This window comes from Sorex araneus, chromosome 7 (genome assembly GCF_027595985.1).
Source record: "Sorex araneus isolate mSorAra2 chromosome 7, mSorAra2.pri, whole genome shotgun sequence".
Classification (NCBI taxonomy): domain Eukaryota; kingdom Metazoa; phylum Chordata; class Mammalia; order Eulipotyphla; family Soricidae; genus Sorex; species Sorex araneus.
In genome coordinates, this window is record NC_073308.1 from 64115231 (window position 1) to 64143163 (window position 27933).

Consider the following 27933-nt stretch of genomic DNA (forward strand, 5'->3'; position numbering starts at 1 on the left):
ATCATGCGTCAACTCCCCTCCGCCCTCCACCCGTGTTCCCAGGATCCCTCTGCTACCCCCGCCCATCACCACCACCTTCTGGCCTGCCATCCTGACAGGCACCTCCTAGGCTGGTTGTTAAAGTTTGGCTCTCATGTCTTCAGTGTTGTTGACTCTGTGATTTGGATATTTAGCTCTATCATTCCTTAACACCATTGATGTACCTTGACCCTTGACCCCTGTTGCTTTCCATGTCTCTTCAATCCCACCCCACCCCCCAAACCCATGTCTTTCCTTCTCCTCCCTATACATTTTAACTAGATTGCTAAAAGAAGAAATGGGACCTCTGCTAACCTACTTCTCCTGGAAAGCAGAGCGTTGCCACTTACCCTTGCCATTAACATGGCCCCAAAGATGCTCCCGGCATGTGTATGGCTCAAGAGCACTGACCACAGAGACGCATTTATCCTTTAAAGCAGAATTTCTCAACTGGGGGCCACCTCCATCCTCACCACTGTGGGCTCCAGGATATTCCACAACGGTCACAGGTGCAAATCAAGTAATTGGGCTCTATGGCCAAGAGGGAGCAAATCAATGGGATGGGTCGGGGGGGGGGGGCACAGGAAGGAAACAAGGTTGGGAAGCATCCACAGGTTATAAAAGGTGCAGAAATACAGCTTTAAAGGCACTTGCTTTGCATGTGAGGCTCTGGGGTAGATGCTGGTACTGTAAAGTATAAGTAATAAATATACAAGGCAATCTTCCGATAAAAAAACAACAAGTTACCAAATAGCAGGCACATTGCCTACTTTTTAGGCTAGAAAGTGCTCCCCCAAATCATTACCTGCCTCCTATACTATTCCTTCAAGACTGCCCTGCACTGCTGACGGCTGTAGCCTCCTCCTGCCTCCGAGAAGGACAGACTGCAGGTGATGTATCCTGGGCACTGTTCATCCTCCACGGCTCACAGCACGGCTGTTGGAGCTCTTCAGCCAACCACCTCGGTCTCCTTTCACCCGTTTTTCAGGTGATGAGTTTATTTCTGACTTGAAAACTGGAGAACCTTCCCTTTCTTTACCAAGATCCACCCCTTTGGTTTTATGTGTTGGTCACTTGGCTTCTGAATGTTGGGTTTAGTAGCTCAGTCATGAATCTGCTTTCTCCTATATTATTAACCTTTAATATGATATGAAATAACTAGAAAAAAGTGACCTAAAAATGCTCAGGATAAAATACTGACAAATATATCTAGAAATACAGCGTCAGCTAGCATTGTGAATTTTGTGCTTGGTAAGTAGTAAGAATAAAATGACATTTCCTGCAAATTTTGCATTTCTCCCACCCCCAACCCTACTCCAAAAATCACTCTCATTTTTCCTTACAAAATCCCCCCAAACAGGCAATAGTTAAAGAGTCTAGCCTCAGGGGGCTACAGCAATAGCACAGTGGGTAGGGCATTTGCCTTGCACGCGGCCGACCCGGGTTCGATTCCCAGCATCCCATATGGTCCCCTGAGCACCACCAGGGGTGATTCCTGAGTGCATGAGCCAGGAGTAACCTCTGTGCATTGCCGGGTGTGACCCCCCCCAAAAAAAAAAAAAAAAAAAACCTCAAATTTTCAGATTAGGGCCTGCAGTATTGTTTACTTCAGGTCTTCAAGGAAGTCTATTTTGTTCAAAGACTTGATATTGTATGTGTACTTTGGAATTATTTTGTGGGGGTCATGTGAAGGTCAGGAAGTAATCCAGTCTCTGGCAGAGTATTCAGCAGACGCGTTGTGTAAGGCGCCAAGATGAAGAGAATAACAAGGTAAACTGGCTTTGTTGCCACGTGTCTGTGACACACAGGGACGGAGGAGCTTTGTTATCCTTGAAACGGACTTTTTTTCCTTTTTTTAATGCACCAGGCATCAGAGCTCTTGCTGAGGAAGAGCAAGACAATCCCGGGATTGGGACTGAAGACAACCCGCCGGGGGCAGCCCCGCACGGCGAGGATGCAGCTGCTCCTGAGCCAGGGTTCAGAAAGAAGGCGTGTGACTTGCTTCTGAGAAAACGCTTCAAGCCGACTCAGGAAAGTGTGCAGATTGTGTGTGCGTGCTCGTGGGAGCGAGTAGCTAGTTTGAACCTCCAGCCAGAGCCACAGAAACCGGTGCCCTCAGCCTCAGGAACCACGTGGGGGGGAACCACGTGACACCAAGGATGTTGGCTACCGGAAGCGGAAGTGAAACAATGTTTCTTCATAGGCCGGTGAGACAGTTCCCTGCACACCTGTCGGAGGGATCCCTGGTCCTTGTCTTCCTTTCCTACCCCCTCTCCTCGTCCTCATGTTTCTCAGGCGCCTCTCCGAGTGTGCAGAGGGACCCTGAGTAGCTCCTGGCTCTCTCCGCACCTCAGGGCTCTGTTGCCCTGCTGGTGGGACACAAACTCTGTGAATCCGGTGGTTGCGTGGTGTCACCGGCTTGTGCAGGGGGACGTTATAGGTGATGAGGAAGAGATGCCCACATTGCAGACAGGCTCACTCCCAGCGGGGTAACAGCAGAGAGCAGGCAGCACAAGGGGCAGCTGAGTCTGGGCGACAGGGCCACGGAATGCATTCGGGGTCCCTGAGTTGCTCAGGGTTTTGCTGTGTGGCGGTGGTCACCTGAGAATGTCCTCCCCATAACTGGGGGTTGCACTGCGTGTCCCCGGGGTGGCCTGCTACTCCTGTCCTCCCCAGCCAGCTGCCTATAAACTGCCCCATCTCCCGTCAGACACTCTCTAAGACCGAGTCTCCTTGTTCTGAGCCCAGTTCCGGAGCACAGGCTTGACTGGGACCGCTAGCACAAGAAAACAATGTTTTTCAGCTTCTCCGGGTAAGCTGCTTAGTTTTCCCTGGCTTGGGGTGGGAATTTCCCCAACCTAGGAAGAGTCTGTGAACCCTGCCAGGACACTCCCCACCCCGCCAAGACCCACCCTGAAACCAGGTCTGGGGGATTTTCTGGGGGAATTGCTTTGCCATGACCCACAGGAAGGCATCTCATTAGATTTCAGAATCCACGAACAGCCACATTATGCCTCAGCAGCTGCTTTGTGCTCTTTGGCTTCTGTGTATTTTGAGGCTGGCTTGTGTGTCTTTGCCTGGGATCCTTAGGAAGCTGTGTTGGGTGCTGGAGCGGCTAAAGAGGGAGCAGGAGCTCAAGCTGGGATATTACAAAGGAATTTCAGTCCGCACTCACCTTCCCATGACCTGGGATTCCTCCTATGCAGAATGAGGATCGTAACTGACCACATGGATAAAAGGTGAAGAATCCATTCCTGGCTGTTCACACACAAAAATAATGGAGATAAAGATAACAAAGGTCAAATAATAAGCATTTTTTTGGTCCACGAAAACTGCCCGATATGATGTCATTGTTACTGTAATTAAAATGACAATTAAAAAGTGCATCGAGAACTATAGAGGAAGTATCAGATATTAAACTGATAAGAACAGGTACTACACTTGATCCTCAAGTATCCCGCTCGCACGGCAGAGCCTGGCAAGATACCCGTGGTGTATTCAATATGCCAAAAACAGTAACAACAAGTCCCACAATGAGACGTTACTGGTGCCCGCTCAAGCAAATCAATGAGCAACGGGACCCGACAGTGCTACAGTAAGAACTATAGTATAAGGACGGAAGAGATGCCGTAAGGGTTAAGGCACTTGCTTTGCACTTGACCAACCCTAGTGATGCCCAGGATTACATATGTTCCCCTAAATCCTGCCAGGAGTTCTCAGTGAGCACAGAGCTAGGAATGGGCCCTGAGCACTGCCAGGGGGGAGCCCCCCAATCAAATGAAAAGAACTATAACAATTTAAAAATATTTTCTTATATTTTAAACTTTTACATAATGTGTGGTTATGCCATGAATAGTTATTATGTAATGTTATAGTTGTGTAAATATCATAATAGCTACATAATTAGTATTAAAATCATGCCACTAGGAGCATTAATAATAGTAATGTGTCAGGTACTCTATGGGCTGCCGGACTCAAAGAACAACCCAGATTCAGTTCTTACTCCCCAGAGTGTTAGCACACGGCCAAGGCCTGCAGCGATGAAGTGAAAATAAAGGGAGCAGATGGCTGGAGAGGGAGCCTGAGCTTCATGCATCTGTTCCCGCCTGGGCCGGTGACCTGGAACCAGGGTCGGGTCTCCGTGTCAAGTGTCCCACCTCACCTAAGAGGAGCCTGGCTGGTGCCCGCTCGAGCAAATCAATGAGCAGTAGGTGCAGGTCCAAGCCCCTGGGAATTCTTTTCCGGGGGCTCCTGAGGCCTTGCAGGCTGCAGGAAGGAATTGGGCTTTATCTCCAGAGAGTGGGAGTCAGAAATGTGCAGTGAGCAGCGGTGAGGCCCACCTGGCTGTGCTCTTCAGGGGTCCCCATCCCATGTGGAGAATCGGGAGGGAGCCCAGGCCAGGAAGCGAGCAGGGGCATGGGGGCTGAGCGTGGAACTCGGGCTGGCCAAGTCACGGAAGCTTCACGTTGCTGTGTTTTGGTGTATTTCCTTTGGTATTTTTCTTGAAACTATTTTCACCTTTGCTCCAGGTTCTTGTGCTCCTTATTGCATCCTTTTGCATTCTGTGTCTTTTGGTAAGTCCCCTCGAATGTATCTGGGGCGCGGGGGTGGAAGAGGACTAAAGCAAAGCAAGATGGAGGCAAAAGAACAAGAGGGAGGAGACTTCCCAAGGAAAACTCCTCTCTGGGGAGGCAGTGGCTTCAAAAGAGAGGAGGGTGTCTGTCCTGAGTACGGAGAAGGCTGGCTGTCTTCGGCATGAAATGCCTGTGGTTGCAGGAGAGACGTGACCTGGAGGACCTTGTCATACTAGGGCCAACTGCAGCTGTTCACTACTAAATGTTTGGTTCCCTGATAGCCTCTCAGTATTTATAATGCAAACCAAAATGCCCCAAAGTGGAGAGAGAATATGGGGGAAATTGTCTGCCTTAGAGGCAGGGGAAGGGTTGGGATGGGAGAGGAGGGATACTGGGGACATTGGTGGTGGAGAATGTGCAGCAGTGGAGGGATGGGTGTTCGATCATTGTATGACTGAAACTCAAACATGAAAGCTTGGTAATTGTATCTCACAGTTATTTAATTAAAAAGAAATAGATTGAAAAAACAACCTCCCATCCTAAACAAAACAAAACAAAACAAAAAACGTTTAGTTCTTAATTCAGCCCTTTGAGTGTCTAACCTGAGCCGTTGGGGAAGGTTAGAGATGCCTCACTCCATCACTTCCTGTGTGTGGAGAAGAGGAAGCTTCTAGAAGGCCGGTACAGTTGGTGCTAAATTGCATAATCGGTTCACCTGAGCCCTTTGACTTCAAACAAAAGAAGTCCTCAGCCTGATTGGAATTAACCTGCCCTGACTTTGGCTTCATCTTTCTTAGAGCCAAGATGATGCGGATTGACAGGCAGAGTGGTGATGGGCGTTAATGGGAGTGCTGGGGGAGGGGGCTGAGGCTGTCTGGCTTTTCTGAAACCATTAAGGAAGAACAAAAAACATTATTTAGAATGGACTCAGTTTCCAGAAAGGGATTGGGGGAACCTGAGAATTTATTATTAAAGAAGGCAATAGAGCCAAGGTGTGTGTGTGTGTGTGTGTGTGTGTGTGTGTGTGTGTGTGTGTGTGTGTGTGTGTGTGTGTAAAGAGGGCTTGAGGGGGAGGTTGGGAGGGAGAAGGGCCTTCTCACATCTCCTGGCCAGGTGCTCTGTGCATATAAATGTTTCAAGTTCAGCTTTGAGATCAAGGGAAAGTCTGTAGGGAGACCGTTTCCTGGAGATCTGCTGGCTAGGCGCTGCTTCCCAATACAGGCTGTCCATTTTTATTTGGTTATTAAGGATGAAAGGGGGCAGTGATCGTGGAATGGTCGGTCCTGGGTTTCCATTAACTTGGTAATGGGAAGAGTGAGGCGCGAGCTTCCGAGGAGGTTTGCATACGGATTGCAGGCTGCCAGCTCCCGCCGTCCTGCGGTCCTGAGTGTATGTTTAAGGGGCAATTGTCCTGCCTCTCAGATTCCCAGCGTTCAGCCAGTGAGGATCTCCGGGCCCCTCAGAACCCCTCCTGCTTTTCCCAGGACTGTGCAGGGAAGATGAAAAGAATTTCACATGAGCTTGCTGGCTGCTGGAGGCTGCTGCTTAGCAATCGCCCTGGAAAGCCACTCGCCGCGCCCAAGCTCCCGGGGCCTGCTTGCTGAGTCGGCCCCAGCCCACAGCCTGGAGGCCTCCGGGCCCAGAGGAGAAGTGGATCTTTGCTGACAGCCAGTGATAGAATAAACACACGTCGGAAGTTTCTCTGGTCAGCTCTGAAACTTCAGAGATAAAATAACACACACCAGAAGAGAAGGCCTGCTCCTGCAGTGCGGGGCCATTTGTGACAGAAATCGCTGCATCTGGGGTCCCACATGTCTGTGGGCACGATGGTCATTTAAGTCTCCACAAAATGCGCAGCCGCCTTCTTGAATGACCCAAATGACAAACTCGTCTCTTGATGAACCCCTTTCCCAGCAGGCCAGGCTTTGGACACAGAACAGGAAGTTGGAGTTGATAAAACTCTTTTTCTTCAATGTTTTTTCACACGGCAACAGCCCAGGAGCACCTCGACAAGTCCAGCTGAGAGCGAAACCTAAGAGGGGAAAGGGACATGATTGTGTCACGTGACTAGCACATCAACTCCTCTGGGGTGGCACTGAAGCACGCTGACTTCAAGTTTTGTGACTTCAGGACTGTATGTTGTCCCAAGTTTCCTTGTCCTGCAGAGCTGAATAGTGCCCCATGGACCAGAGGAAGAGAGTTCTAGAACAATATCTCTTAGTATTCATTTTTGATGGTGGATTTTATGCCCAGAGCCTAATGAGTTGTACATTACAGCTGCCTGCTTTCATTGCCTTGGCTACTTAGTATCATGTCTAAAAACACAAAATCAATAGCTGTTTGTTCATCATTATAATTAGCGGCTAATACTGAAAACAGTTAAAGATGCCGTGTTTGCAGTTTCACTTAATAGTTGGGCAACCCTCAATGCAAACCTTCTGTTGGAGCTGGGCAGCACATCAAGACTTAAGAGATAAGTCTTAAAATAGAAAAATCTTAAAAATCATAAAAAATATTTTATGCCTAGAAGAGCAATCTTTAGACTTCTGTGGGATACTTGGTCTTTAAAAATGTCTCAAGGAGGGGCAAAGAATTAGGACAGTGAACAGGGCACTTGCCTTGTTGATGGCCGGCCTGCATTTGACTCCCAGCTGCCTATGTGGTCCCCATATGGTCCCCCGAGCCTTGTAGGAGTGATCCTGCAACTGTGTGCAGGTGCCGCACAGTCTAGTGGGCCAGCATCGGAAGCAAACATGTCACCATGTTCAACAACAGTGACAGAAAGGTAGGGGAGGGGAAAAAATGAGTGAATAAAACTCCTTCTGGCACTGCCATTCCAGTCTACGATGAAGAGGAAGTGCTTCAAGGAAGCACTCAGCATTGTTCAGGCAGAATCAAATTCTGTTAACTCTTTGTTTATCCGCCTCTTAGAGCCATGTCGTCACATTCAGTGGGGCCAGGACTCGGGGGGCGGGGGGGGGGTGTAGTGTGATTATGATCACTGAGTTTTGTCTCCCTCTCTTGCCTCTTGTCATGTGACTTCCTAAGGAGGGGCTTTCAAATGTGAGGAGACCTGCCAGCCTCACACCTTCCCACAGCAAGTTTCCACCCGGTTCCTCCTGAACCTGGAAAACTCCCCTGGTCCACACAGCTGGGGGGTTAGTGAGTGGACCTGAAGGAGCTCTGAGGCTGGGGTGCAGCTGCGGGGGGGGGAGGGGGAAGGATATCCTGACCAGGCAAGCCCAGACCCCTTTGACCTTCTGGAAAAGAGACAAGTGCGGAATGAAAATCCAGTTTTGTCAGCATAACCGTTACGGTAAGTGAGACGAACAGGATGGTAAGAAACTAATTGCTGTCTGCTGCAACCCTCGTTGCCTACGGGCACGGCGAAATGTATAATAGTTTCCATGGTTTTACACCAGATTTTTTGCTAGATGTTCCTATTTATTATTGCAAGGCAGCCCTCCTTAGGGTTGAATTGTTTGGTAAGAAAAATGAGAAGACACGGGGAGTATGAAGCTTCATACAAACTAATTAGGACTTGAAAGTCGCCACCTGGGTATCTTAGGGAACCCAGGCTCAGCGATCTTCCGGTCGTTAAGGCCTCTAGGGTTGCAGAGGAGGTTACAGGGCTTGTATGTATGCACGTGATCTTCCGGGTAGGGCGTTTGCCTTGCACGCGGCCGACCCGGGTTCGATTCCCAGAATCCCATATGGTCCCCTGAGCACCGCCGGGGGAATTCCTGAGTGCAGAACCAGGAGTGACCCCTGTGCATTGCCAGGTGTGACCCCCAAAAGCAAAATAAAATAAAATAGAATAAAATCCCCAGTGCCACGCGGTCTCCCAAGTATTGCTGGGTGTGGCCATGAGAACCCTGAGCACCAGTGGGATGGCCTGAGGGCCTGGCACGTGACCTGAGCAGTGCTGCAGCCTTGGATCCCAGGGCTGAGTGCTCACCCGGTTGGCAGAGACTTGCCAGGATGGCTCCGGAGTCCCTGAGAACTGCCTGGCAACAGCTCCCCCCCCCTTGCCCCCCACGTTTCTCTTTAAGTTTTTTTTTTTTTAATTGAAACACCTTGAGAGCAGTTACAAAGTTTTCAGCTTAAGTCTCGGTCATACAATGATGAAACACCCGACCCTGCACCAGTGCACGTTTTCCAGCACCCCAAGCCCCAGTATCCCCACATCCCGCACCCTCCCCCTACCTGTGTGGCAGACAATTTCCACCTTACTCTCTCTCTACTTTGATTACATTCAATATTTTGAGACCAAACCTACCATTATTAATTGGGATTGTACCCCAACACTCAGATCTGCCGAAAAGGCAAGATTAGACCATTTGTTTTCTATTGCTGGTTATGAATTGCGTATGATGATGCGCGGCCGCTATCGAGGCTGCGTGATTTTAGAACTCTGAAGTTTTAATAATTAACTCTGGAGGGAATTCTGCCAAAAGTCTCTGTGTTCCGAGCTATGTTTCTGAGATCATGGCCAATAAGTAGCTCCATCAGCAGCCAAAGGGCTCATTCGTGGGCAGCAGCTCCGGGTCTCGTAGGGGTGGGGAGTAGGGGGAGAGGAGGAAGGGCCGGCACCGCCCTCATCCCATGAGGCCCCACGCTCCTCATCACTGCGGGCCCCTTTCTGGCTATCCCTAGGGCTCTGGAAGATGGCAGCGGTGACTAAGCCGCCAGGGGAAACAGGCCAAGGCACAAAACCCATTCCCTCCTGGGGTGGTTCGACACCGGAAACCTAATGCATATTCTGGACTCATTCCTGCCAAAAGCCGCATGTTTGATATTCAGCAATACAATGACCAATCACCCACCCCTCCTTCCATCTGGAGAAGGCGGGGAGACGGCACCTGCTCCATCTGGGGCACCCCAGTGTTATCAGCTGGGTTTGGGGTCTGGAGCATTCTCCAGCCCTGTGGTGCCTGCTGGCCAGGATTCTTCACTGCTGAGTGCGGCAAGATGGCGCCGGGGGTTGGCTGAGGGTGTGACTTCCGGGGTCAGGCATGGGCTGGGAGCTGGGATGGAATTGCCCAGTTCCAGTGCTCCCCTGCAGTTCGGAGAAATAGTCCTGGTCCCCGCGTACTGGGGCCATGTTTGTAGAAGCTCATGGTCACCGGGCTTCCATCTGGAGAAGGCGGGGAGACTGCACCTGCTCCATCTGGGGCACCCTGATGTTATTGGCTCATTTTGGGGCCCGGAGCATTCTCTGGTGTGTGGTACCCACCAGCCAGGGTTCTTCTCTGCTGAGTGCCTCTTTAAGTTGTTTTTATGAGCTGATGTTTTAGTATTACAGTTACAACTCAGACCCCATACTACTAGATGACTTACAGTATAAACCAGGAACAGAATCCATGCCAGCAACTACTGCTTGAATTATATTTCTAGTCACATTCATGCTTTTTTGAAAAAAAAAAAAACAACTAGTCACTATGAAATAGCAAAGTATTCATGACTGGGTTTCAGTCATAGAATGTTTCAACACCTAGCCCTTCACCTGGACTCATTTCCTTCCTCCATGTTCCCCCACACCATTAGCCTCGCATCTACCAGTCTGCTTCTACAAAAGATTTTCTCTCTCTCTCTCTCTCTCTCTCTCTCTCTCCACCCCTCCTCCCATACACACATATACTTGTATCTTGCACTGTGGCTTACAGTACTGTTGCTGACGGGGTTCACACATAACATTTTACCACCGTTCAGCATCATCTCCTCCTCCCAGTTGAATGCTCGCCTCTACCATAGATACTGCCCCCCCACACTTCTGTGCTCTAAGGCCTGGTGTGGCATGTTTTATACCGAATAAGCACCCATGCATTTTTATCTCAAGGCCTTTCAGTGTGACATAATTGGGGAAGATTTTATTTTCTTGATTGCACAGAGGAGTCCACTGAGGCTGGGGGCTGTATTAAAGGAAAGTTATTAGTAGCAGGGTCTGGAACTTAAATCCAAACCCTATCATATTTCTACTACATGCTACCTTCCTAAGTTTAATTCTGTCAAATTTCCCAAAAATATGTGTGTGATTTTGATTCAGGAACTTCAAACATCCAACATAGCTCAGTAAGTCAGCATTTGGGGAGAGAAGTGATATTTCAGCTATCTACTCTCCAAGCAAATCCATCTCAGAACACAGTGAATTCAGGAGCTTTCCAACATAGAGGATCTTTCAGGAAATCATTTTCAAGGCTGTGGATCCCCAGTTTGATACTTCTTGGCACTTCTTTCCACATCAACCATTTGGTGGTTTCTTATTTCTTCCTCCAATGACTGGACCCACACATACTCAGACCTTATACAAAAGTGCCAGTGTCTGCATATTTTTACAACCAACAGGCATTTTCAGTCAAAGCAGAGAGAAATGAGACTCTGCCTGTCTGTTGCAACAATGTTAATATTATCTCTGTACAGATGCTTTTAGAACTATGAAGTTAAATGCAGAGTGCTGGAGATGTGTTGCTGCACACGGGCGATAAGCACAGCCATTCATAGGAGACCTAAGAAACTGAACATCAGCAGGATAAACTTTCCACCATGACAAAGCAGAGCAGTGTTACCTATTCCAATATAAGAAAAACTGACAGCCAGAAATAATGGCAATAAAGTGAGGTAGGATGCACTTATGCAGAAAGGTAGAATGTGTGTATATATGTGGTCTTCGTGATGATGATGATGATGATCATCATCATCCCATTGATCATCAATTTTCTCGAGCAGTCTCAGTAATGTCTCCATTCATCCTAGCCCTGAGATTTTAGCAGCCTCTCTTTACTCGTCCTTCCCAATGATGCCGCATTGGAGGCTCTTTCAGGGTCAGGGGAATGAGACCCATCATTGTTATTGGTTTTGGCACATGAATATGCCACGGGGAGCTTGCGAGTCTCTCCCATGTGGGCAGGATACTCTCGGTAGCTTGCCAGGCTCTCTGAGAAAGAGAACTAGGCTATAAGATGTTGCACAGCTGTGAATGCGGTCGCGTGCTTCCAGGAGCTTGGCTTTATAGTCTCTGGATGTTGACATGGCACTGGAGGCAGTTTCTGGGTGTGACTACCTAGCTACTGGAAAATGGGGAATCTGGGCAGAAGAGGCCCAGTCCCGATCCAAGTAGGCTTGGAGGTCTCAGCCCAGGGTCCCACACACCTGGGTTCCTCTGCCAGTTCCTTCATGCGTGAGGCTTGGCTGAACCCGAACGTGTGGAGAGGGGCCTTGAGCATGGCTGTGGCTGCATTCTGGAGGTCTTCAGCTCCAGGGGCTCTGCTCGGGGCAGGGAGGGAAACTCAGCCCACCCCCTCCGAGGGGCCCCAGTGAAGACAGCCAGGTGCAGGGGCAAGATAAAACATTTGCTATGATAAACCAGGATATTAATAACTACCAATGTAATTGGTATTGCAGAATTGAAAGGGCTGAAATTGGATGATTACAAAGTCAGTCTGACTATAGATAAGCTAACAAAGACCACATGTGAAATAAACATGTTCTACAGGCACTTTGAAGAAGGCTATTAAATGGCTTTTCAGAATTGAGGGAAACAGAGGCTCAACTTTGCAATGAATTCTCAAGTGATGAAAGAATAGTGCCAGAGAAGGTTCTCACAAAGGCATGGATGACTTCTAGAGATACTGGATAAAATGATGGTGATCTGTGTCACTGTTATGACAAAAGGAATTACCTACACAATTATATTATTCCATTATGACATACACGTTTTGGATGTGCATCATTAAAATCAACATGTACACATAGATATAATCTCGTTCCTCCCTCCCCTTCCTTATTTCCTTTTTCCTTCCTTATTCTATTCTTCATTTGATAATTTTATCAAAGTTTTAGGTTCACAGCAAGGTTCAGAGGGAGTTCCAGCAATTTCCCCGAGATCCCTCCCCTTTCCCCTAGCTCACATGCCTAACTTCCCAATTATCAAAATCCCCACTAGAGTGGAACATTTGTAACCATTGGGAAACCTACATAACACATTAATTAGGATTCATTATTGGTGCTGTATGATCTGTGTGTTTGAGCAAATACAGGCGAGCATTTGTCTTTATAGTATCGTATGGAGAAGTCTGCTCTCAAGCTCCTCTGCTCTGCAATAATGTCAGAGGATAAGACAAGCTGCAGACTGGGAGAAAATATCTGCTAAAGAAACATTGCTCAAGAGCTATTATTCACAATAAAGAAGGACTCTTAAAATCCAACTCTAAGAAAGCAGCTAAATTAAAACATAGACCAAGTATTCTAACAGATGCCACACCAGAGACAACATACAGATGGCAAATAAGCAAAACAAAAGATGTTCCATGTCATCTAATAGGAGGGAAATGCAAATTGAAACTATTATGAGATGCCACTATTTACCTATCAGAATGACCCAAATCAAGAATACCGTCACCACCAAACGCTGGGGAGAATTTGCCTCTTCATTCTGAAGACTTATGTGAAGCAAAGAGGAGAGAGACAGTCACTTTCTCCCTGTCCACCTCTGCCACTCTGGGACCCGCTGAGAAGGCTCTTTGCAGGAAAGGAAATCCAGTCCTAGGTCTTACCCAGCCCTTACAGTTATTCATTCTGTCTCACAGAGAAGAATTTCAGAAATAGACAAGCAGTGAAGTAAAAGCAGAATTTATTCAGAGACTTTTGGGAGAGAAAATGGGAGAGAGAGAGTAACACACTCAAGAGAGAACACGGGCTTCTCCAAAGGCAGAGAGAATCCCAGTACACACCTCAAGAAGGGAGATGTAGGCAACACATGTGCTCGGGCACCACATGTGTTCGGCAAGGTGGGCTTGGGCAGTAATATGCACACGCTTCCTTTGTTCAAGGTGGCTTTGAGAGGGTTTTTCTCAAGCCGTCCCACGTGGGGTCTAGCTAGGTTAGAGTCTGTTGCTAGGATTGTTGCCAAGCGGGTAGTTGGGAGTGTTCTATAGTCCTCTTTGAAATTCTTTTCCAGGCCTTTGTTCCTGTTAGAGCTTCTCATAGATGGGGGTCCAGCCTTTTCTGGGTCTGTTGGTGCCCGTTGAAGTATGATCTGCCTCTTGAGCTCACAGGGTGGGCTCTTTGCAGTCTTGGAGCTATTTGTTTTGTTACTTCCTAAGAATTCTATTGCCATGGGGGCCCCTTCCCTGTCTACCTGCCTACATCAATTACTTTCCACTCCCAGCCCCAACCCTAGAAACTTCTGATTGTTTTTCTGTCTCAATAGTTCTGTTCCAGAATGTTGGAATCCTACAGTGTGTGATATGTTCATATAAACTTCTTTCACAAAGTAATAGGTATTGAAAGTTCCCCCATATCTTTCCATGACTTGAAAGCTCATTTTATTTTAATCCCGAGGCACATTTCATAGTTATGATATATCACAGTTTATTCATTCACCCACGGAAGGGCATTTTGGTTGCTTCCAAGTTTTGCTGATGATGAAAAAAATGCTTTAAAAAATCTATGTGTGTGTTTTAGAACATACAAAAAATGTAATACTTTCTGGCAGAGTTTCTGAAAAAAATGGCTGTGGCCATGATAATAGTTTGCTTTTCTATTTGTTTCCACACCCAAAGTTGTTTCTTTTCATTTGAATCTCAGCAAGAGTCATACCTAACAGATCATCTTCTCCCTGTTATACCTGTGGGAAAGTTGAGATGGGAAGGATGGACCATTTAGAACAGAACCCATATGGGGTTGTTTTCAAACTGCCTAAATTCTGGCTTCTCAAATGGAATCTTTCCTCCTGCTTAACTCTGATTAGATATTATAGCAGTGTCAAACAGCAGCATTCTTTAAGTTCACTGCTGAAATGGAATACTTATCACTTACAAATCCATTGACGAGATCCCTCTTCATCTGACCAAGATATCCCTTAGTGGAAAGGGACTGAGGAGCTGCTTGGGCAGGCTGACCAGTGTTCAGGCCAACCCAACTGTGTTCACAACAGATGCCTCAGGCATTTTCCAGGAAAGGACATAGTTTTCCTCCCTGACATTAACCTTAAAGGGTAGGTCTACTCCAAGTAGCCATTTATGACTCTGACATTCATAAATTTGGTCAAAACCTTTATGAATCCATTTATATTCCTTGTCTGTACCTCTTTTGTGATAATGAGCTCCATGCTTTTATTATTTTCCGAGTGAAGTAATGCTTTCATTTGTCCTGAACTCACCTCTCTCTGAAGGAGTAACTTATTTCCTCTCCTAGTAAGGAATTGAGGTATCATGAGAATAGCTGTGTGGTGTTTGTTTCATGCATAATTTCCAGTCTTGTCTTGGGTTAATTTTTCTTTAGTGAGAATAAAACCGTACAATATGTTTCCATTGTGGGAGGGCTAATATATGATTTAAAGATTAGGATTCTGTCATCTGGCATATATTTGGGGGTATTTTTAATACCTTACACTAGCCTCATTTTGCTTTTCATAATAACACATTTGCATCTGGAAGGCAGCTTCAGACCCCTTGGAAAATAAGCAGTAATGTCTGTTCTAACCTATTTTCTATCTCTACTTTTTGATGCGATGTTAGACAGACTTCATAGCTGATTTAAACTGATGTATTATAGAACAAAATAAAGTAGAAGATCTACTCTGGATGAGGTATTCAGAACTGATCCTGGACTGTAGTTTTCAAGTTTATAAGACTAGAGATTAAAGTAGGTAACTTTCAAATGTTACTTATACTTAGCAGTTGGAGTCCCTGATTTTCTTGGCTACTTACCTGGTGACTTAATTGAACACACCAAAATCTGGCTTCTTAAAGCCCCATCAATACTCCCCAAATTCAATCATGATATACTGGCTCACAATATTGTCAGTGCCTTTTAAAAAACTCCAAACAATAATAGTGAGTTTTGTGTTGAAATATTGAATGTAATCAAAGTAAAGTGAAAGTAAAGTGAAATTTATCAGTTACACAGGCGGGGTAGGGGGCTGGGGATGTGGGGGGGTGTGGAGCTATACTGTGATTCTTGGTGGTGAAATATGTGCACTGGTGAAGGGATGGGTGTTAGAGCAGTGTGTAACTGAGACTTAAACCTGAAAACTTTGTAACTTTCCACATGGTGATTCAATAAAAGAAAAATAAATAAATAAAATGTATCATACACCGTCTTCTTTTTTGTTTTGCCTATCTTGCATATCTGATATTGCCAATAAACAAGAATTTATAATTTTCTCCACTGCCATATAGAAAAATTATCTTTCCTATAGGTTATTGTTAAGTGATGATTGTCAAAGATTCAATCTGAATGTTCCTGTGGGATATTAAGGATGATCAGAAAACCATGTGGTTCTGTGAATCAAATCCTGTCCTTCCACATGCAAAACAGAGTCCAACTCTCTCTGTATTTTTTGTGAATTAAGTAAAATGATCCATAAAGTGTCCAACACATGATAACCCCATAATAAAATTTAGTGGTTTTTTTTATCATTTTATTCATGTTACTGTTGATTATGAATTCATATAAATTGAATTATTCTGTGAGTAAAGTGGCCAGATCACCTTTCCTTTGATTGTTGGTTTTATCTTACAATAATTCTGGTATTCTCTGAAAAATGCAAACAGAAATTTGTATCTATTTCTCAGTAATAGAATGTCTACACACTTTTATTTTTGGCAAAATATTCTTCATGGAATGTACTTTATAGGTCAGAAAATATGAGCCACAATACTCATGTACTACTAACTAGCTGGGCAATCTCAGGTAAGTTAGTTACTCTGTGTGTTTGTTGCAACAGAGTTAAATGAGTCTGTCCTAGGTAGCTACCTCAATGGGTTCTTATGAACACTAAATGAATTCATACATTTATTTTATTTTATTTTATTATTATTTTGTTTGTTTTGGGATAACTCCAGGTGGTAAATTAAGGGATCACTTCTGATGGGCTTGGGAGAACCACAAAGGATGCCAGGGATTGAGCATGGGTTGGTCATGTGCAAGGTGAACACCCTATCCACTGAACTGTTGTTCTGGTCCCTGAACGCATTCATTTAAGGCAGTACTTTAAGAGTGAGAATGTACAGAGAGGAAGGAAAGAATCTAATAGACTCTCTTAATATTATCATAACTTGACAAGAGCATAAACTATACCAGTTACCTATTTTCATTTAAAATGTTTCGGTATCAAACATTTTCTCTTGTGTGCAAGAGAAACCACTTTAGGGGAAATGCTAGAGCAGCTTTCTTGGGAAGTAGATGCTTAAGATGGCAGCTGCAGGAACATGCCCAGATTCCAAGCAGACAGAAAGGGGAAGAAGAAGGAAACTCACAAAAGGTCTTGATGTTGGGAAAGCAAATAGTTTCCTCTGGGAAACCCCAAGTTATCCTTAGGTCCCATTAATTAAAACAAGGTAATATATCTATATAAGCTTCTGGAGAAGTTGGGAAATTGCGAATTCCATTTTGCTGGATTTTATATCAGAGGAAGGACCATGGAGAAATCAGTTGGGAATGGAAATAAGGACAGTCACCTTACAACATCTCCTATAACAGTAAGAAGCACAAGAGGCATAAATGAATGTTTCATGGGTTTAGGAAGTTCGAACAGAGACGAGAGGCAAAAACAACTGGGTGAAGAGCACACTGCATCAGCCTCTGGGTAAAGATCTCTCTGCTCTGCTAATTGGTACTGCTGTTCTAAGGGGGGAAATAATCTCCCTCATGAAGTTCTAAAGTCTTTGCATTTTATATCTTATCCTACAAAGGGAAGAATGATACAAGTGACTGCCATTCTGGGTGTGAGGAAAGTCACAAATCCTATCTTATTTTAGATATGAAATAGCCTTTGTAAGACCAACCCTCTGGTGTTGGGAATTCTGAACCTTAACCACAGGCCACAAGCTGGGCTCTCCCGGCTTTCCTAGAAGGGGTCCACTTCCCTTCACACAATATTTATAACCCTTTTATAGAGAAGAAAATGGACTCTACTGGGAAGTCATATTATGATTGAAAGGGGAATTGGGCTGCCTCGGTAGTAAAAAAATAAAGATATAATTTAAATTCATTGGATGGAAAAGATAAATGCAGATAAAAGCCCAGGAAACAGTAGCCAAATGCTTTGGCACAGGAAGCAGACAAGACGATGGACTTGGCGGTCAGCCACTGAAGAGGACCCCCTTTGCTAAGTGTTAGGTTCTACACAGCATGCTTGCTGACCAAAGGCTCCCCATTACAGTGTGTGTGTTTGTGCGTGTGTGTGTGTGTGTGTGTGCACGCATGCGTGCGTGCGAACTGCTGATGTAACACTTGCCCAGGCAATGGGCACAGATGGAAAGGGCTTCCAGAACAGATGCAAGGAGGAAGTAGGCGAGGTTTCAAGAGCTCCATACTCAGAACATTTTAGAAAAGGAAACCAACTAGAATTCCCTCATCTTAACAGGGAAACATCATTTTCAACTAGAAAGTCTCTTTATTTAGAATAAGTGTATAATGCTGTTGATGTTGCCTGGACTGTAGAATTTTGCTAGAGCAGAGTCTTACCTCCAGAGTTCAGAGCTACTCATCAAACACTGGCTGACTCTATGTTGGGTGTCAGGCACTATGCTGGACTCTGGGTTTAATAAGATGAAAAGAACAAGGTTCAACTCTGGGTGGGCTGTGTTGTAACTATGGACAATTGGTCTCTCAGGATTTTTGGAAATTACTGGAGACATCTTTTATTATAACAATTTGGAGAAATACTACTGAAGTCTAATGGTCACGGTGCTACTTAGCATCCTACAGTTTGGAGTACAACCATCCTTCATGAAGAAGTGACCCCAAATATCATTAGTGCTGAGGTTGAAGAGCTCTGAACTATTGTGAAGATACACAGGGTAAAAACAAAAGTGGCATTGGGAAAGTGTATTCTGGTAGAGAAGTGTCTTGAAGATATAGCTCATAAATACTCTCCAAAGAAATCTTTAATGGAGATGAAAGCAATGTCAGCCTCTGTATGAATTTTGAAAACTGCTTGAGAGTTTACCAAAGTTCTGCTTCTCTCGTGGATGAAGAGAAGACTGGAGCAAACACATGCCCCAAAGCAGAAAGACTTCAAATTCCATGAGCTGAGAGGAGGAAATGCAGAGATGATTCTGGAGGGGTAGTAAATATGATCATCTCTGTCCCAGGAAGTCAGTCTAAAGAGCTTTAACTCCATTCTGTAACTGATAGAAACAGTTGAAGAAAATGGAAAGTAGCACAAAAATGAGAGATGGAATATATCGAACTGCTATGAGTGCACAACCAACTATGTCAAATTGAATGTCCTAATTATCAACAAGTTATAATCTCACTGGTTTGGAATTTAGGTTTGAAATCTAGGTGTGGGAAGTGTGGGAAGGGTGATTCCTTCTAAATACTGTGGGGAAACCCATCCTGGGACATCTTTGGTTTCCTGAGCTTGTGTATTCATATCCTTCATCACCGCCCTCACCTTCATGGGGTATTTCTGCTGTATCTCATTACCTCACCTAGGGTTCATTTTCTAAGAACCTGTCATTAAACTAAAGGTCCTTCTTACTCGAGTATGACCTTTTCTTAAGCAAAGACATCTGTCATGGATCTAGTTCCAAATAATGTTCCTGTTCCATTCTATGGTGATGGAGTAAGTTCTGCTGGAGACGGGCAGTGGTGGCTTTCACAGTATGACCCAAAAGGAGAGATTGAGAGAAACACAGCTGTATTGGAAAAATATTAAAGGAGAGGAAAAAGAGATAGAGAAACTGTGACTTTGTATCAAAATCAAGAAGGACAATATCATGAAAATCAGTGGAGTAAGTAACTCTAAGTTTCCATATGTGCATTTGGTGACAGAGTAGACTGGAATGGACAGGAAACTGTCACACACGATGGTTACTACTACCTTTATATAGCAGCCACGTGGATATAATGTGACTGGTGATCTTTGTTGCGGATTCTCTAGTGCTTTCTGTGCGTCTCACAGTGTGTGGGTGAGAAAGTTTGCAATGGACTCCAAAGTCTGAGTGGGAAAAAACATTGTAGGACCCACTAGGGTACCTCCTATAAGGAAGACCTTTAAGCACTCGGGTAAGCAGAATCCTTTGAGGATAGGGGCATACACAGATACACAGAGGGAGCATCTGTGCCTTAACATTTGATAGAAGTTAAGCACTAAAAAAAAAAGTGAAAAATAAACTTGAGTGCTAACAGCATGGCTGCAATTAACAGTGAATTCTTAAGGAAATATTTGGAACTGAAATATTTGCGTCTTAATGGTTAGCTCAATATGTTTGAGGATATGGGAGACACTTCTGAAGGATGAAATATGTCTATAAATTAGAATCCAATATTCTCTTTGAGAATTATTTATCTTCCAGAAGCACTTTCTATTTAAATGTTTTTTAAAGGTTTCAAACATCTGTACTGAAAGATGTTGAAGACTACTACTTTAGAAGGCAAGAAGAATATATTTTTTAATCATTCCAGTAGCACTATAGCACTGTCACTGTCATCCCGTTGTTCATCAATTTGCTCAAGCGGGCACCAGTAACGTCTCCATTGTGAGACTTGTTGTTACTGTTTTTGGCATATCGAATATGTCACGGTAGCTTGCCAGGCTCTGCTGTGTGGGTGAGATACTCTTGGTAGCTTGCCGGGCTCTCTGAGAGGGGCAGAGGTATCGAACCTAGATCGGCTGCATGCAAGGCAAATACCCTACCCACTGTGCTATCGTTCCAGTCCAATTATTACTGTAAAATTTAAAATTCATCTTTCATAGGGATTACAATATACAGTGCTCAGGGACTAAGTCCACTCCTGCCTGAATTCTTCAGTGGTGCTTAGGGATCACTGGATGTAGTGAAAAATAAATCTCATTCACCATTTTCATTTGTTTGTTTGTTTTAATTCAACATCACCATGAGATACAGAGTTACAAAGTTGTTCATGGTCAGTCATACAGCGTTCCAACACCATCCTCTACCAGTGTACATTTCCCACCACCAAGGTCCCCAGTTCCTCTCCTGCCATCCTCTCTCCAGCCTGTCTCCATGGCAGGAACAATCTCTCTCTCCCCTTGCCTCTCTTTCTCTCTCTCTTCCTCTTCTCTCTCCCTCACCCCCTTCTATCCCTCCCCCCTCTCCTTCTATCCCCCTCTCCATTTGAAACCTCATTCACTATTGGTAGAAATATTGTCTGGCGCAGCTTCTATGAAAACCAGTAAGGCAATTCCTCAAAAAAGTAACAATAGAGTCTTCATATGATGTAGCAATCCTGCTTGCTGGCATCTATCCCCAAACCACAAAATAAATTTGAAAAGGTATATAGATACCTATGTTCATGGTAATGCCTAATACAATAACCAGTATGTGGAAACAACCGAAATATCCAATGACAGCTGAATGTGAATACATGTAGTATATATACACACAATAGAATGCTGTATATCTTTAAAGAAAGATGAACTAGTATAAGTTTCTGCAATGTTGATAGAGTGTCATGTTAAGTGATATAAATCAGGGAGATGGGAAAACTGCAGATGATCTCACTTGTCTATGGTATGTCGATTCCATGTGGTCTCCTAAGCACTGCCAGCTTCCAGAAGTGATTCCTGAGTGCAGAGTCAGTAAACCCTGAGCATGGCCCAAAACCAAAAGACAAAAATCAAAACCATAAAAGTAAACACTACTGTATTATATACCCTAAGCTACAATAAAATATAATACTTAATTTACTTCTGTACATGACAGATGGGAAGCATTTCATTAATTGATGAAGTACATACTCAGTGACTTTCTAATGAAATAAGGGTCATTTGTGTTTTACCTTCTATCCCTCTGTGACATTCTCTTAGTGTCAAGAAATTATTTGTGTGTATGTGTGTGTGCTGGAGCGATAGCACAGCGGGTAGGGAGTTTAATTCCTCCATCTCTCTTGGATAGCTCTGCAAGCTACTGAGAGTATGCCGCTCGCACGCCAGAGCCTGGCATGCTCTCCGTGGTGTATTCAATATGCCAAAAACAGTAACAGCAAATCTCACAATGGAGACATTACTGGTGCCCGCTTGAGCAAATCAATGAACAATGGGACTACAGTGCTACAATGTGGGGGGGCGGGGCACAGGATGGATGTAGCAGCTGTAGACATATACATTTACTTGTTCAACAATTATCTATCTAATGAATATTAATGTGCAAGGGTTCTAGATTCTGGGAGAAAAATGGGTATATGTGGATGTCCTATGGCTAAGGCTGACATGAGTTTTCAAATCTGTTACTAGATGAAAGACAACATATCTGCTTTTATCAAGTATGTATTCTAATGGGAGCAGACAAAAACAATTTTTAAAAGAAAGGCACATAAGCATGTAATTTTTCAAGTAGTTGAAAAGTGCTGTGAAGATAGTAAAGTTAAATTGGTGGTAAAGGGAGGCAACTTGAGAAATGGTTGTCCAGGAAGTAGGTCTTCTTTGACTCAAAAAGGAAGGCCTGAATGAAGGAAGACATTAGAGAGTAGACTTCAGGGGACTCTGGGGGGAGAGGTTTCCAGGTAAGCTCAAAGGATCCCAGGAAGGAACATGGTTGCTATGTTCAAGTTATGTTTGAGAAATAGCAAGGAAGCTAGTGTGACTGCAAAGCAATGAGCCAGGAGAAGATGATAGGAAATGGCATCATGGGAGTCCATACGTGTCATAGATAATAATTAGAAGTTTCTATCATGAAGTAGGAAATTTGAGCAGAGAACAAATATCATTTATATCCGCAAAGGATACACTCTTCTGCATCTATAGAGAATTGAGTCCAAAGTACTGACAGTGGAACTATGGAATGGGTCTGGCAACTACCGGAGCATCCCAGGTAACAGGTGACTGAGTAAGGGCAGTGGAGAGAGGAAGAAGTTGATGGCTTCAACCAGGTCCTGATAGCTGCTTCACTCATCTCCTGAGACAGGAACATAAGGATCATTCCTCTAGACTATCTTTTAAAGATTGGAGAAAATTTCTTCAGAAATTTCCCTGCTGACTTCTTTGTTTTCATTTGTTTGCAGGGAATTTCTTACTTAGATCTATCTACAGTAATATCCCAGTGAATGCAATGAATCTGTAAACTGTGACTCAGACAGAAAACCACCTCCTTCCTCCCAACTCCAAGAAAGAATGTGGCTACTGGGAAAAGAGACAAGTTTTTTGGAGTTCTGTGGGGTTCAGTGCACAATTAAAATGTGGGCAACTCTTGTGTGAAAATAATCAATAATTTCAAGATGAAGACCAGAGAGCATTCGACTAAAGGCGATACCCTTTTAAGCCTCAAGTCCCATTGGGTTGTCCAATAAGACCAGCCCTGTCCATGACTATGGGATGGCAACACAAAATTTTTGTCTCATAATTTATATTCGATTAATAATTCACTGGGGCAATAGCAAAATTTTCAGTCCAATGAGTTATTGATTATTGTCCTAGTAAGTAAAAGGAGATATTAATTTTTACTTGATATACAGGAATTAATCCTTTCTAATTTTTATCCTTATTTTATGATAGCATTGAGGTGAATGCCTTGTTCATCATCTCAAACATGATGAATTCATCTCTTACTATGTTGCCTCAAAGCCTTGAATTCCTGAGTCATTTCAGGTCTTACTTGTCTGCTTAGACTTCATATGTGCTGTGGTGTACCCTCCTACTCTATGGATATCCTTAGCCATGCTCCAAGAGTTATGTTGCAGGGGTTTTACTTGCATCATTTTCAACTATGTACAGGTCATGCCTATCTACCCCTGACATTGTAAGAATGGCCATGCAAATTTTGCCTTACAGAACCTGTATATACTCTTTTCAATCAATTTTAGTTTATATTTTTCTTAGCCATAAAGAAGCTACTACTGAAGTAATATACCTACCTCTTAGAAGAATTCTTGATGCTTGTCACCAAATCTGTTTTTTTCAACCTGCTTTTGTGTCTCCTCAGAACTGAACTATGTTGTCAGCATTTGTAAAACTAATTTTTAAATACGTTGAGTTTTTTCATGCAAGTATCTTTATTAACCATAAAAGAACATTTACATAATCATGTCTCTCTTTTATAATTATGGGAAAAATTAAGACGATGTTAATTTTTCTTCACCAAGCTGATTGTATCAATCCAACCATTTTACTTGGGTACATTCTTTCTTTGCCTCTCAGTGTAGTCTTTTGTGTAATCCCAGCTGTCACTTAGGACAAATTAGGGTTTCCAGACCCACAAATGCGGATCCTGAAGGCCACACGTCCCAGACACAGAGGATGTGGTTTCTCCCAGGGGCTTACTCTACAGACCATTATATCATCTCACCCTCTGAGCGAGTCCCCCCTTCCAGACTGGCTGAGCATCCTTTGATTGTACAGCATCTTTATCTCTGACCTCTACCCAGGGTCATTCTTGTAACAGCCTAGAAAAAGCTTTCAAGAATGAATGAGTGCTCAGAGCAATCAGGTGGCCGGCTCTGTCCAGCATGGCGATCACTTCTGACAGTGCTGAGAGAGGGGCTGCTCCAGCAGCCCATTGATTTCAGTGTCAGGCAGATGAAAAGTAGCATATTGATGAGTCTTTGTCATTACTTTGCCAAAGGTGTCTTGTCAGATAAAAGACCAGCAGAAGAAACCAACTTAAGACAGGCCATCACATCAATTTTCTTGGTGCCGAAGGAAAGACAATGAACTGTGATACTTAAACTAATCGATGCCTCTAAAGATCCTCTTAAAGTCTTACAATAAATTGTTTTGATTTTCAAAAAAAACAGTGATCTACCAAATGGGCAAGGAAAATAGTTGGATTTCTTTTGAAGTGAAACGTTTTCATTTCTAACAATAGTGATGCTGCAGCTAGGACTCTTATTTAGTGCTTTTCCCTATTAAAGACTTATCAGTATAGCATGGTAGTACAAAACACTTTGTGCAAATTTTTAAAATGATTTCTTTAAAGAAGAAGTGACATCCAGTGGTTCTGCAGGGAAGATCGGGGCCACTCCGGGGCTAAATCTGGCAGCACTCTCGGGATTAAACTCTATGCCTCTCACATTCCAGATAAGTGTTTTGCTGCATAAGTTGCCCTGTACAATCTTTTTAAATGTCACTGTATGGACTCCTAAAACTCACAGTGGCTAGTAAAACCACTCTGGTTCTTTTTCTTTTTTTCCTTTTCTCTTTTTGTTTTGCTTTAGAAATTAGAGACAATTTCAGCTGGAGTGCCAGTCAATATCTCAAAAGGCTTCCCAAACGGTTCCATTAGAACAAAAGAAAAGATAAGCAACTTTCCCTGCCCCTTCCATCCCATAGTTTATTTGTCCTCTCCTAGTATACAAAAGGCTAGAAAGTGGCAGGTGGTTCGGATGACAATGCTGGGTGAGAAGACCACACCTGTTGATGTACAGGGACTAGTATCGGCCCGATGTCTTCTTGGAAGACATTCCTGTGGTGTTCAGATGACCATGCAGTGCCAGGAGTTGAACTCCAGCCTACAAAGTATGTATCCTTATGGCCTGCCAGGGATTAACATTTTGGGGCCTTCTCTAAAGGGAAGAGAAGCAGAAAATCAGCTCCTCTATGGAGCAAAAAAAAAAAAGAACAAAAAGAATGGTAGTTAGAAGACCTCCTCATCAACTTATCAACTTTGTAGATATCCATATGGATGCACAGCCCTCTTGATTCTGATGAGTAAGGGGCTTACAGACATGCTCTGGTTTTCTGGAGATGGGAGAACCAAGTAAAGTTGCTGGAACAATAGAGCCAAATGGAAGAGACATGGATTGGCCTCTTGAATATTTCATGTGTCCCAAGAACAGACTGGGAAGAATACAGACTCTTGAGAGAGGGGAAGACAGCCACAGGCTGGGATGGGACCAGATCACTGATGAGGCTCAGCTTTGAAAGATGTTCCCAAAATTTCCAGAGAAAATACCTGAATTGGGACCAATGCCAAAGGGGCTTGGGGTCCTCTTCCTACCTATTTCTGCTCCCTGGATCACAGTTTGATTCGTGGAACTGATTCCAGAAAAGTCACCAACAAATGTAAAACGACTGAAGTGTGCTTACTCACGTAAGGGAAGAGTAACTTGGGTCAACAAAGAAAAATACAACCTGTACTCCATGCTCAGCATGCCAGGAGATAGCTCCTTCCCTCTGCCTTCCCCAACTAACACAAGAGCAAAAACACCAGGAGGAAGGGACATAGCAAGAGGCTGGTGCCAGAAGGCTCTAGAGGAGCCTTTACTCTTAATAGAAGTCTTTACTCTTAATAGGAGGTTGATCTGGCCCAGTGTGAGTAAGTGACAATGACAGAAAAGCCATGAGAGTAGATTTTGAGCCAGTTGATGGGAAGAGAGTGGGTAGCACAACTGAGCAATAGAAATGGTTGGACAATAAAACTGTCCTTGCTTATATCTCAGCAACTTGAAATTTCTCACATAAACCGTGACACTGCTCTTTCCAGTGAATTATTGTGAGTTTAATAAGGGCTGGGTTAATTTTAGTAGGTCAAGAAGACGCACTCTTCATCCTCAGCAAAGAAGGTATTCAGCAGTGTAAATGCATGCCTCCACTGCTGAGGTATCCTGGATCAAGGTCAGCTGGCCTCCTTGGCCTGAGAGCAGACATGAGTGCTTATATCCTATTGATCAAAGTGGCTCCAGCTAGTGACCTCAAAATGGTGACCATACTAGCCTGTTTTAGTTTATATCAATATATTTGGGGGAAGTTTGTTATGCAGTATAAGTCATCTAATTCAACATTCTTGTATGGTGACTGAAAATCAGAAAGAATGAAAAATGATACCAGAGAAATATTAATAAAATGAAATTAAGTATATTATTATCAAGGAGGAGAGCTAGGTTTTGCTTCTGGCGCCATATGATGTCATTAATAGCTATGATCCAGAGATGCACAAATAAATCTTGGAAGAGAACTACAGTGGCAGAGATGTCTCCAGATGCTGCACCAGGATCTGGAGATCCCTGGGCCTTGGGGCCTTGGGGGGTGCTTGTGAGTCTAGAACCAAGCCCAATCGAGCCCCAGCAGCTGAAAACTTTTAGCACTCATTTGCACCATGCTTACAACTGACCTCTACAGAATCTGGGTGAGCCCCACATGCATGAAAATGAATCTGCTGAAAAACACAGGTATGCAGCTTTTGTGACTGAAAACTCCAGGCTCTCCCAAAGTTGGGAATGGGCGACTTACCCCCATTTTTCTATCTTTCCAGGAGCCTGGCAGCCACGGTCACAAACTGCCCACAGTGCTATGTAACCTCTTTAACGGCCACGACCCAGAGATGCACAAATAAATCTCTGAAGAGACACATAAGCTGCAGAGGTGCTTCTGAATCCTAAAGTCATTTCCAGTTGTATCCCCTACCTAAAACTTTAGAATCCATGAAGCACATGGCCACTAATGTACCAAGAGTAGCATACCACACTTAATAGGTTAAGAGAGAAGGCAATGGATCTCAATTCAAAAATAAATAAATAAATATATATATAAATATTAGCACACAAAAGTTCAACATGTAACAACTTGTTAGTAGTATCTTATACAAGTGCTTAATGGCTCTAGGGTGGGGGTACAACAATCTTCACACATTTTCTTCTAAGGAAACTTTTTTGGATCCTTTTAAATGCATTATTTATAATAAGCCATATAAAATAAACAATTTAAGACCTGCTTTGGGGGCAGGCATGGGTGGTGGTGGGAAAATTTGAAATAATGGTGGTAGGAAGGTGTCATGGTGGTGGGATTGGTGTTGGAATATTGAATGTAATTATTTTGACAATATCATTAAAATAAAAATTTTAAGAAATGCTTAAAATGATAAACCATACAACACTTATAACAAAAATTATACACTCCCCAAAGTCAATTGTGTTTACTTTTAATTACATTGTTCAAAATATCACTGTATCACTCTGTATCACTGTCACCCTGTTGATTGTCAATTTGCTCCAGTGGGCCCAGTAATGTCTCCATTCGTCCTAGCCCTGAGAATTTAGCAGCCTCTCTTGTCTCGTCTCTCCCAATGGTTCCGCACTGGAGGCTCTTGAGGGTCAGGGGAATGGGACCCATCATTGTTACTGGTTTTGACATAAGAATACGCCACAGGGAGCTTGCCAGGCTCTCCTGTGCGGGCAGGAAACTTTCGGTAGCTGCCAGGTTCTCCAAGAGGGAGAACTAGGCTACAAGATGTCCAAGCTTCTGGGAGCTTGGTTTTATAGTCTCTGGATGTTGGCCATTGATTGGATTACACTATGTTTAAAATATAGAAAGCACAATTTTATGAAAATATAGCAACTCCTTGATAATATCTATGAAAGGGTAATGTAATTTTCAAATAATTCAACAGAGCAAATAGATGTAAAAACATTAAGACTGGAGAAGGTATGAACAATA

General features: G+C 43.9%; 1 pseudogene; it reads right to left on the bottom strand.

Moving 5' to 3' along the window:
* Window positions 1-3359: 3359 nt before the first annotated feature.
* On the bottom strand, window positions 3360-3505 carry LOC129406724 (U2 spliceosomal RNA; annotated as a pseudogene).
* Window positions 3506-27933: the final 24428 nt, after the last annotated feature.